Below are 10,971 nucleotides of genomic sequence, written 5' to 3' on the forward strand. Positions count from 1 at the left end.
ATATATATATATATATTTATATATATATATATATATATATATATATAAAACCTATTGATTTAGATACTGAAGCTAAATTTTTTAAAGGTCTCCTCTAGCTGAGTCTGGTGTTCCATGAGAGCTGGCAGGAATTTCTTTAAGGCAAGTTTGTCTTTTTCTTCTGAAGGCTGTTTCTTTGTGCTCCGGTAAAGAAAAATAGACTCATCTTACAGCATAAAAGCCTTTACAGTAAGAAGTCATTTTTGTCTTTTAAGCTGCCCAAGTGAAAACGCACGCATCCTATCGGGGAAAAGAGCTGAAAGCATGTTTTGGTGATGAGGCAAACTGCATACATCACCCACGTGTCTGTGCACGAGGAAGGCAATTAAAGCTCGGAGAGCCAACGGTGGAAAACAAGCACACGATGAGCGTGTCCCCTCGAACTGATGGGTTTGAAATGTGTTTATGTTGAACGCAGGCCATCTGAGGGCTGAAGCAGCCTCCATGAGCTGCTCATCCTCCCAAAAATAATATGTAAATTCCCTGCTCTCCCCGGTTCCTACCATGTCAGTACCTCTTTGGCTCACTCTGTGGTGTTCAGCATCTCTTACTCCTCACGGTCTCCCTCTCAATCTCCAATTTCGTCCATCAGCTCTGGCTCCTTACTGCTACCTGCTGCTGTTTTTCTTTTTTTTTTCTTCCATTTTTTCCTTTTCTGTGTCTCCAGAAAGTGCAGCTGATGGATGCAGTCTGCAGTCAACTAAAGGCAGGAGAGTTTTATCTTGCCAAGCCCAATAAATCAATCTGGTTTCCTAATGAGTCTATTTTATTTATAAGTTTTATTTGTTGAATGACTGCAAGAGAGTTAGATGATGAGCTAAAAGTGCATTTTACTGCAGTTTTTACAAACATTCTTCAGCGAATATTTATGTTTGCTTTCCATCTGAAAGTATTGTGTGCTCTTATTAGGTGTGCAACCATTAGATGAGAAAAAGTCAACTCTAAACCTGTGATCAATGTGTTTTTCTATAAGTACAGTTGCGATTAAAGCGTTACATTTGGGATTTGGAAAGGCCATTCTGAATTCTTAATGTCAGCCTGTTTTACCCAAATGTGTTTAGTATCATTGTGCTGCAGGAACACCAACTGTGTCCAAGTTTCTAGTTGTTGATTTGGGGTAAGGTCAAAGAATTTGGAGGTAGATTTCCTTCTTTATTATTTAATTTGCTTTGTACAGTGCACCAGCCCCACAGCGTGATGCTACAACCACCATGCCTGACAGTTGGTACACTGTTCTTACGTTTGAAAGCCTCAGCTTGACTCCTCCAAATGTGCCTCTTGCCATTGCGGCCAAATACCTCAGTCTTTATTTCGTCTGACTGTACTTCCTTTCTTCAGTAGGATTCTAGCTTATCCATGCGGAGAACGGCAAACTGCAATCCATCCATTTTCTTTACTCGCTTCTCCATTTCCGGTTGTGGGGAGCTGGTGCCGATTTCCACTGTGCGAGAGGCGGGGGACACCCTGGACAAGTCACAAGTCTATCATAGGGTCACATAGAGACAAACAACCATTCACCGAGGGACAACTTTAAGAGTTACCAATTAACCTAACATGAGACCGGAGCACCCGGAGTAAACCTACGTGTACACAGGGAGAACATGCAAACTCCACCCAGAAAGCCCCCAGGCTGGGATGCAATCTTGCAACCTTCTTGCTGGGAGGCGACAGTTCTTGACAATTTTATAACTATTTTGTACTCAAAAAGGGGTGGTTGTGACACAACGCCATAGAGTTATGTGAGTGTGCGGTGCCTGTCCAGCCCATTGTTTATATTTGTGACACAATGGAGGAACTAAGATGGCGTCCAAATCAGGCAACTGCTCACAGCAGACCAAACAACTGTTTAAACAACACATGAGAAAGTCCCTTTACTCTTTTCCACAATCTAAATGCACCCCCTAGTGTTAAAAAGCTGATTAGAAACCACCGTTAAAGCTTACCGTAGAGCTATTCTAAGCATTATAGCCTTAATTAACAGCAAGCCCAACTGGATCTGTGTCACAAATTATTTTTAAACTCTTTACAATAACGTGATATAATTCATAATTATTATTAATTTCATACAACAATCATATAAAACAACTAGATGATATATAGGGAAAATATATTATGTATAACTAATGATGATCTAAACTAGACCTGAAGTCAATCACTAATTAATGACTGACTTCCAATGATTTCAAAACTTCAAATAGTTGACGAATTTGCTATTTACTTTGTGAGAATGTAAGCTTTACTGATTGCAGTGATCGGTGCCTAATCTATACCTTAGAAAGTACATTTTCAGACTAATTAATAAACTGTATGAGTTAGCCTGTACAGCATTCTTACAGCTAGACTCTGTATAGCAATAAATGCCACAGTAGCTACTATTTACCAACCAGTTCAATAATTAACAGTGATTACATCGACTATAGGTTACTTTAACTGTTACATTATTAGCTTCAATTTTGTAATGTCTGATCATATTGACACAGGCATAGCTCAAGGTCAGATCACATTCACATTGATATAAATAAGATAAAATCTGCTTTTGTGCAAAAGGACACAAGTTTTTCCTTTTCTGTTGCTACATCTGTAGCGCACACAACTTTCTGGCATTTTTACATTTGTCCTATATGTCTTAATATTATCATATTGTTATATACATTTTATTTTTTACATTTTATTTTACATAGCCACCCCTTACTCAAGGTTGTTTAGCCAAAATTTACCATAACATCAAGTGCAGAGGGTTACCGTTTTGGTAATGGCCACCGTTGCTGCAGCACGTCACAAGGTTACGCGACCGGAGCATACTTTAGTTGTTTTCTATAACTCTCCGAGCTCGTCTGAGGTTTAACGGGGACTCCTCCTGACATGGCCGGTTATGAGAGAGGGAACAACCCCGTGGTCCCATATCTTAAAGCAGGGACACTATCCTCTATCTCTGTGGCAAATCTCTTGACAAAAGCCTATTTGCGTTTAGCTATAACTGTAATCGGGTGCCTGGCTGGAAAAGCTGTTATTTTCTGATCTTTAAACCCCACCAATTCCTTTCAAAATCCCTCTTACGTCGTCTCCTGGTCAAGTTTAGTCCTGCTCAATCAAATCAAACAATACTAATCTCGTCTGTGGCTTTTCAACTCCGCCTCCCTCTAAATTCTTTTTATGTTGTACTTTCTTGTCTTAAACTTTATTAATTTTGTGTCTAATGCTTTGTTTTGTTTTGTCATTCACAGTCGCTTCAAATATCCACCATAGGTTCAACGGTTAAATGTCATATTTCTTGTGATTCATCACTGCAGTTTTGAAGGTGTGATTTGATCATTCGTTCTTGGCCATGTTTTTTGGAGCAGGAAACAAAATTTGGCAAAAAAGATGACGATGGAGAGAAATACTTTGAATATTATTGTTTTTATTTATATTTGAATTACCATTTTATTTATTTTCAAGTGGATGATTAGCAGCACTCCCAACAATGTATGTAAAGTAATGATATATTGCTTCTCACACCCACATCTACGTGTTATAATCTGATCAACCACTTGGGGGCAGTGTAACGAACATGTAGCGTAAGGTGAACTGGTCTTACGTGACACGTTAGATATAGGATTTATACTTTGCAGGAAGTGAAGAAACCTGTTCTTGCTCAGGTGGTTGCGAGCTGTTCTTTTTCACATGGACATTTAATGCTCAAAGAGGAACTGCAGTGCAGAACTCTTAGGTAGCTCCTCCCACTGCACCGGGAAAAAATTCACTTCCCTTCCCGCAATTATGGGAGAATGGTTCAGCGGATACAAAAAATAGTTTTGAAAAATAATGAAGCACACACTGGTACCTCTTTCCAGCCAATATGGGGGACTATATTCCGAGCACCTCTGCGCTCTGCTTACACATTCACAAAAATCACAAAAATCCCCCCGTCTGATACCGAGAGGGCGAATATAAATGAAAGCTATTCCACTGGTGTGTGTATGTGAGAATCCTGACCAATCCACGCTCATCTTCTGATTTGCGTAAATCCTCTGACTCTTATGTCCAAACACTTTTCCAAGAGTTTTGGTAAATGCTCTGAGTCATTCACACTGGGTCAAGCCGATAACATCTCAAACAACATTTCCTGAACTGCACTAAACGTTACCACAATCAGACTGTTCTTAGACAGGCTAGCGTGTTCACTTGGAAATAACGAACCTATTAATCTTTCCTCACATTATCCTCTCACACATGGAAATAACAAAGCTATTAACCCTTGCCTGTATTCTCCGACACATTTTTATTGTGTAGACTGAGACAGAGCACATCGTTCGGCATTTTTAAATTTGTCACAAAGAGACCACTGCATTTCCCAACAGACAGTGCACAGTAGCGAGCGGACACAGGGAACATATCCCCGGCGGAGGTGGAATGTCTTCCGGCCAAGGCAGCCACGGAGAGCCGCTTGTGTCATCTGTGCCATCTCCTTCCACGAGTTCTTCACCATTTGTGTCACGATTTTTGGTGTGGTTGGGGTTTTGTTCTTTGTTTGGGGTTTTGTGTTGGTCTTGTTTTGGTTTGAGTTTCTGTGTTCATGCCCTGTCACTATCCACCTCCCCAGTACTTTTCCTGTCTTGTCTGCCACGCCCATCTCTACCTGTGGTAATCATATTCACTCACCTGTGCTCATTTACCTCATTACCCTCTGCCTTTAAGAACCGGTCACTTTTCATCACTCCTAACTGGATCATTCCGCTTTGTCCGCTGTTGCCACGTCTTGTTATGCCTCGCCTTGTCTCTTGTTTTGGATTTTGGATTTTTGTTGTTGCTAGTTTTGCTGCCTGGTCAGCCCTTTTGTTTTGTCAGTTTATTTAAGTTAATAAATTAGTTTCCTTTTAAACTATGAGTCTGCGCTCTGGGTTCGCCTCCGTCTCCCCCCCATCTGACAATTTGACCGTCTTTCTAAGTTTTGCTGGTACAGTCGTAAAGATGGGTGTGTTTCCTAACTGCCTCGTTCATCTTGCTAGCACAACAGCCAGCTTCTGGAAGCGGAACGGTTGACGCAAAGCGCTATTCCGCATAAACTAACACGCCAACGAAGGTCTGCCCAGTCACACAACACTTAGCACATGCCCCTGTGAGAAAAAGTTCTGCCTGGACCTTGTGCTCAGAACAGTTCTTACAGCTCCTCAGGGAACAAAATATGATTGTCGTCCCGCAACTCTGTCAACGAAACCAGGTTTCTTCACTTCTCGCGGAGTATAAACCAGCCTTTAGTGTCAATATTAGTTCTTTAAGCGTTGCTGTGACTAAAGGGTTGCAGTAAAAGTGAACAAACACATGCTTTGTGGCAAAGTGGAAAGAAGTTTAAAAGATACCACTGGCCCTCTTTAAGCTGAACTTTTAACAAATTATATTTGAAGTCTATTATCCGATCACAATTTAATGAGTAAATGGAACCAGTAAACATGACATAAATACTTCTATATTTACTTTTCAGTGCTAAATTTCTAAACATTGGGATAATAAGTGCATAGAACAGTAGCTGCCATCCATACATCTGTTTTTTTTATTTTTTCAGTGGCAGTTTATATATGTTTTCAGCTCTGCACAGATTTTTTTTTTCCTGGGCTAGCCAAAGGTTCAATGAAATTCAGTATTTTCTATGCAGGAGCTATTCCCCAGCTTCATTTGGACTGAATGTCATCATCCAAATCTAGCTGCATTCAGTGCCATTCTCCGTTGGAGAGAAGAGAATATCTTCGATCCCGGCTTACATTCTCGCTCTGGGCAGATTGTGGGGTTTACTCAAAGACTTACTCTGGGATGTAGACAGCTGAGCTCATTCCACCAGGCGATGAGTTTCAGATGCCATGAGGAGATTGTGGAAAAGGACCGGAGTAATCTCAAGTCATCTTCTCGGAGCATCAGTCACCGGAAACATGAGCCAAACTCCAACTTTTCCCCCTCCTCGTCCTCTGACTCATCCGTTGTCTTTACTTCGTTTTAAAGTTCTCCACCCAATGATTGTGTAGGGGGCACAACAACTTTTTTTTCCTTTTGATTGTGGTGGAAAATGGTAATAGGTTTTTGTTTTTTTAATTGCATTTGGAGTTTAACTTTTCTGAAACTTCCATTTCTTTTCTTATTTGTAAAGACTGTTTTGTCCTGTCACCTTTGGGTATTTTTTTCTCTGCTTTTTATTTGGTGTCTTAATTTCTTCTGTTTTTTTTTTGCCAGATTATTGTTGTTTCCTAGTGGATCTAACTTCATAATTATCTCATTTTAGTTCAGTTTGGATTGATCTTTCAGCCTGACTGCTGCCTCTCCTGGAAGTTACAAATTAACCCTCAGAAGGTCTTTTGGGAAAGATTCGAACACACATTTATTTTTGATCGTGTTTTTATTCTCTATTTTTATTTTGGTGTTGTCAATTTACACAGCTGTTCCTGCCAAAACCTAGAAATCATTCAATTTTTTTTTTTTTACTTTGTCAAATTTGTTCTAAATGCTTCCATTAACTCCCAGTCATTTTATTCACCTGAAGTGTTCCTTTGAGGGAAAATCGACCCACTGAAACACATTATAAATGTGTTTCTTGATCCTATATTTATCATATCATAGATTAATGCATTCCTTTCAGATATGGGATTTTTCTTACCTTGATTCCAACATTTGTATGATAAAGAGCTCTGTGCCTGAAAGCAATCTTTGCAAAACTTTGGTCTGGAATTTTTCTAGACTAGGCAACAGTACATTTGATAGATCCAAGAGGGAAAATTGCAAAAAATAAAAATAAAAAAAATGGATTGAAGGTTAGGTGTTTTCATTTATTTTTTGTCATTAATTACTGTAATTTTACAGTCTAAAATCCAGTTTCCTTTTCCTCACCTCTTACCCCTTTTGTCCTGTTTCTGACTTTATTTTGAAACACCTTCCAGGGAGTACATACAACTAATTTCAAGTCTATCTGTTAGTAGCATCACATAGTGAATTAGCAACTGTGCATTGACCGGAGTAAAGAAAATTGGGGTTTTGAATTTTAAATCAACCACACAGTACTCAAGTTAAAAACAATTCAACTCTGGTCACCTGTCAATCATTTGGTAGGCATTTTAAAGCATGTTCAGCTGCACAAGAACACTGTTTTTTTAGGAGACGAGTTTGCTAAATGCCATTCATCCGTGTTTACAGGTCACTGCAGCTCTTTCGATTTGCAGCAACCAGTTGTCCGTCAGCGCAGAGACCTCCTTATCGGCTCTCAGATCTTTGATTTTGGTTTATCTCGCTGCAGCATCACAGAACTTTCTACTGTACCCATTTAAATTTCACTTTGTGCAGCCGCGGCACGAGTGGTTTGATGAGAAACGAGCGCCGTCTTCGTGGTGAATTAGGGTAATGTAAGACAGATTACGCGTGTGAAACCAAGGCTCGCCAGGCAGACACAAAGCATGCATTGGGAGTAATGAATACTGTATTACCCATGGGAGATTCTCTACTGAGAATCAAAACATGCTTTGTGAGCCTACAGTAATCAACACTGTACCCCTAATGGCGTTGGCAGAACAAATACTAGCTTCAAATATTTAATTTATAGACTGGCACCAATGCGTGTCTGTATTGTATTTTTAATTTATTAGTAATGAACTGCAGTGAAAGCATTTTTTGCGTATAAATTGGAATCCAAAGGCTGTGACTTCAGCAAATCCTTATTTTTCTTTTTGCAAAGACACTTTTAGTTCAAACTTATTAACAATTTTCTCTTACCCAGGCGCAGCCCAAGCACTGGGAACAAAATCAACACTCTGTTCTGCCCTCTGGTGTTCATTTTGGGATGATATATTTATGATGGTTTACTGAGACCGCTTCCTCTCGCTTCTCTTCTTTTCAGAGACAAGTGCTCATGTCGTGTGCAGACTTCCAATTTCCATAAGTGCTTTTCTTGCAGAAAGTCAGTGACTGATATGTGTGTGTGTGTGTGTGTGTGTGTGTGCATATCGTCCAGGCATCAGCATAAAGAGTAGGGGCGCTCGCGTTGACGAGACGCGGGACAAGAGACGGTGATTTGGTTTTCATGTCCGCATGAATCCTACATGAGGCTGTTTATCGAGTGGAAGCGCCACGAGATTGAAGCGTGGCGAAAAACGTGGAAGCCCTCTTCAAAAGTCTGTTAACGGCGTCGGATCTGAAAAAAAAAAATGAAGAAAGGCAGACTTGTGGTGATCCGATTTCAGATTCACGGGTGGAATCCTCTTCGTCTGCGGTCTGCTGATAATGTAGATGTCTCTTTTGATCCCGGCTGGGTTTCATCTGCTTCATTTGATACCGTGGATAGGCGGAGTGCACAGATGTACCCTGACCGAAGGGGGGGAGGGGGATGGACGGACAGCAACGTAACTCTGACTTTTTATGTCTGAGATGTGCTGTCAGGGCTTTGTACTGAAGGCTGCTTTTTGAAGAATAAATGAAGATGTAGAGTGCCCCACTCAATGCACTGTCGCCTAAATAAGTGATGTTGTTGAAGGGCTCTTGTGTTGGAACCGTAGACAAAAAGGCCAACACTCTCTTGCCATGGAAACAACCAAAAAAAAAAATGCATTTGGTCCATGAGCTTACCACACCAAACTCACTGATTGTTACCGATTTAGTGAAATGTTTCAGTTGTAAAAATGCTATTTATGAATGTTAACATCTTACCTGTCGTGGATAGCTCTTTGAACGGCCTCAGTTTGGAGAAATTCCAATTCTGAGCGGATTCACAAGCCAAACAGCCAGCCTGAGCCCTGACGCTGCCATCATCTTCCCATTACAAATTTCTCCAGGCTGAAATAGACTGATACTCCTGCTTGAAGTGACCCAGGCACAGGAAGTGCTACAGCTAGCTACTATTTACATACTGAACCACGTGGCGAGTTTCTAAGGCCCTATATAGACCACGAGAAATTACAGTTAAAATGTTAAACACCACTAGAAAATGGCTGACTCACTAGACAGTGAAGAGGACAAATCAAACACAGCCTGCTTTTTTTATTTTTTTCCGAAACTAGGGTCACTCAAAGGGCTATCTACAGTAGGTAAGACATTGATTGTTTATAACCTCTTCACTAAACCCCACTTCACAAGATCTGAACTATGCCTTCAAAATTTCTAAATATCACAGAAGCTTTCAGCAGAAAGACTTTTTTGTTTTCTTTTGATGCATTTTTAAACACAACTTAAAACCTTTTTTCTTGGTACAAGAACAACAGAAAGTTCTAAGTACCGCCACCTACTGGTAACTGAAAAAGTTACGAGCCGGGAGTTCAGGTCTTCATTTCCGGTTCCGCCATAAGGTCCCGTTGAATTAACAACAAAATAAAAGCTTGTCTTTGGTTTAACCATTGCAGTACCCCTTTTTTATTTTTGCAATTGCCGTTTTTCTAATTTCATTTTAAAAACAAACAAAAAAAAAAACCACATGCTTGTTTTGTTTTTGCAATTTCATTTTGAAACAAAAAACCAAAGAGCGAACCATACACGGATTGCGTGGAGGCAAACAAAGAAGTCAGGAGTCCTGAGATGTGAAACGGAGCCTGACGAGGTGCTGTGGTGACTTGGGAAAAACAGTCAATGAAGTCTTTAGTGAGCGGGAAGCCCGGGTAATCTGGCGAGAGCTGGAGAGGTGAAGCGTTGAGTAATTAGGAAAAGTGCTGCGTCGTTTATGTGACTAAATAATTAGCTGCAGTTGTGTGCAGGAGACAGGACATAATGCATATGTGGATACGTTTTTTTTTAAGCAGTTTTGCCTTCAAATTGGCAGGAATTAGAAAATTAGTTTCTAATTACCAGGCTTGAGTAAAAGCCTTATTCAATGGCTGAAGTACAGGGATTGATCAAAGAGAAATCCTTGTTTTCATAATAAAAAGCTGAGACTAGTTATCCCTGAAGGAGTTTAAGTGTTCTGAGCTGACACTTAGAATCCCCCTTTATGTTTTGAGACATTTTGGAAACCTCCTTGGGAAGCCATTTGCAACTGTCCTCGAAAAAAAAACTAATATTCACTTTCTCTACTCTGCATTTGTCTGTTATCAAAATATCTCATGAACCAGTGAACAGATTTTAATGAAACTCTCAGAGACTAATCATTGGATGTACATCTTCAGCTGGTTACCTTTTTGGTGTCAACCCGATTCAAGATGGCCGCCACAGCTAACTCACCTTACAGAACACATAAATGAATATAACTCCGTCAGCTCTATAGATAGCAAGTTGGAATTTGGTGTGGTATTAGATGAGAGTCACCCACACCACATACTCTTAGAACTAAATGATCACACAGGATCTGCCTTTAAAATTTTGTCAATAACTTATGGAGTCGACTTTGTCTGTCTGTTAGCACAACATCGCACAAACCACCAGATGGATTTTATTGAAACTCTCAGAAAATAACCACTGGATATATAACTACAACTGATTACCTTTTGGAGTAAATCCAATATAGGATGGCTGCCACAAGCAACTGACCAAAGAAAACACAAAAATTAGTCTAACTTGGCCAGTTTTACAAAAAAACAAAACAAACAAACAAAAAAAAAACCGTTGAGTTTTCACGGTGTGGAGTGAAGAGCTGTTCCGAGTGACTGCCTGATTACACAAGGCTGCTAATCAGTGTTTAAACATCTGTTAACACGAGGACGTGTTGCACCACAAACTGCTCGGAACGCCAGTCAGACAAAAGACGGCACTCCAGTTCATCAGATCTGCACGGAAGAACAGGAGAGTTTTAATGTGCAGTGAACGAATCTGCAGTGGTGGGATGTAACGAAGTACAAGTACTTCGTTACTGTACTTAAGTACGTTTTTCATGTATCTGTACTTTACTTAAGTATTTTTAAACGTGGGTACTTTCGACTTTTACTTCGCTACATTTTACAGTAAGTATCTGTACTTTCTACTACACTACATTTTTATAATGTGTTGAAGTAAAAAGTA

The sequence above is a fragment of the Kryptolebias marmoratus genome, linkage group LG21, assembly GCF_001649575.2.
Source record: "Kryptolebias marmoratus isolate JLee-2015 linkage group LG21, ASM164957v2, whole genome shotgun sequence".
Lineage (NCBI taxonomy): Eukaryota > Metazoa > Chordata > Actinopteri > Cyprinodontiformes > Rivulidae > Kryptolebias > Kryptolebias marmoratus.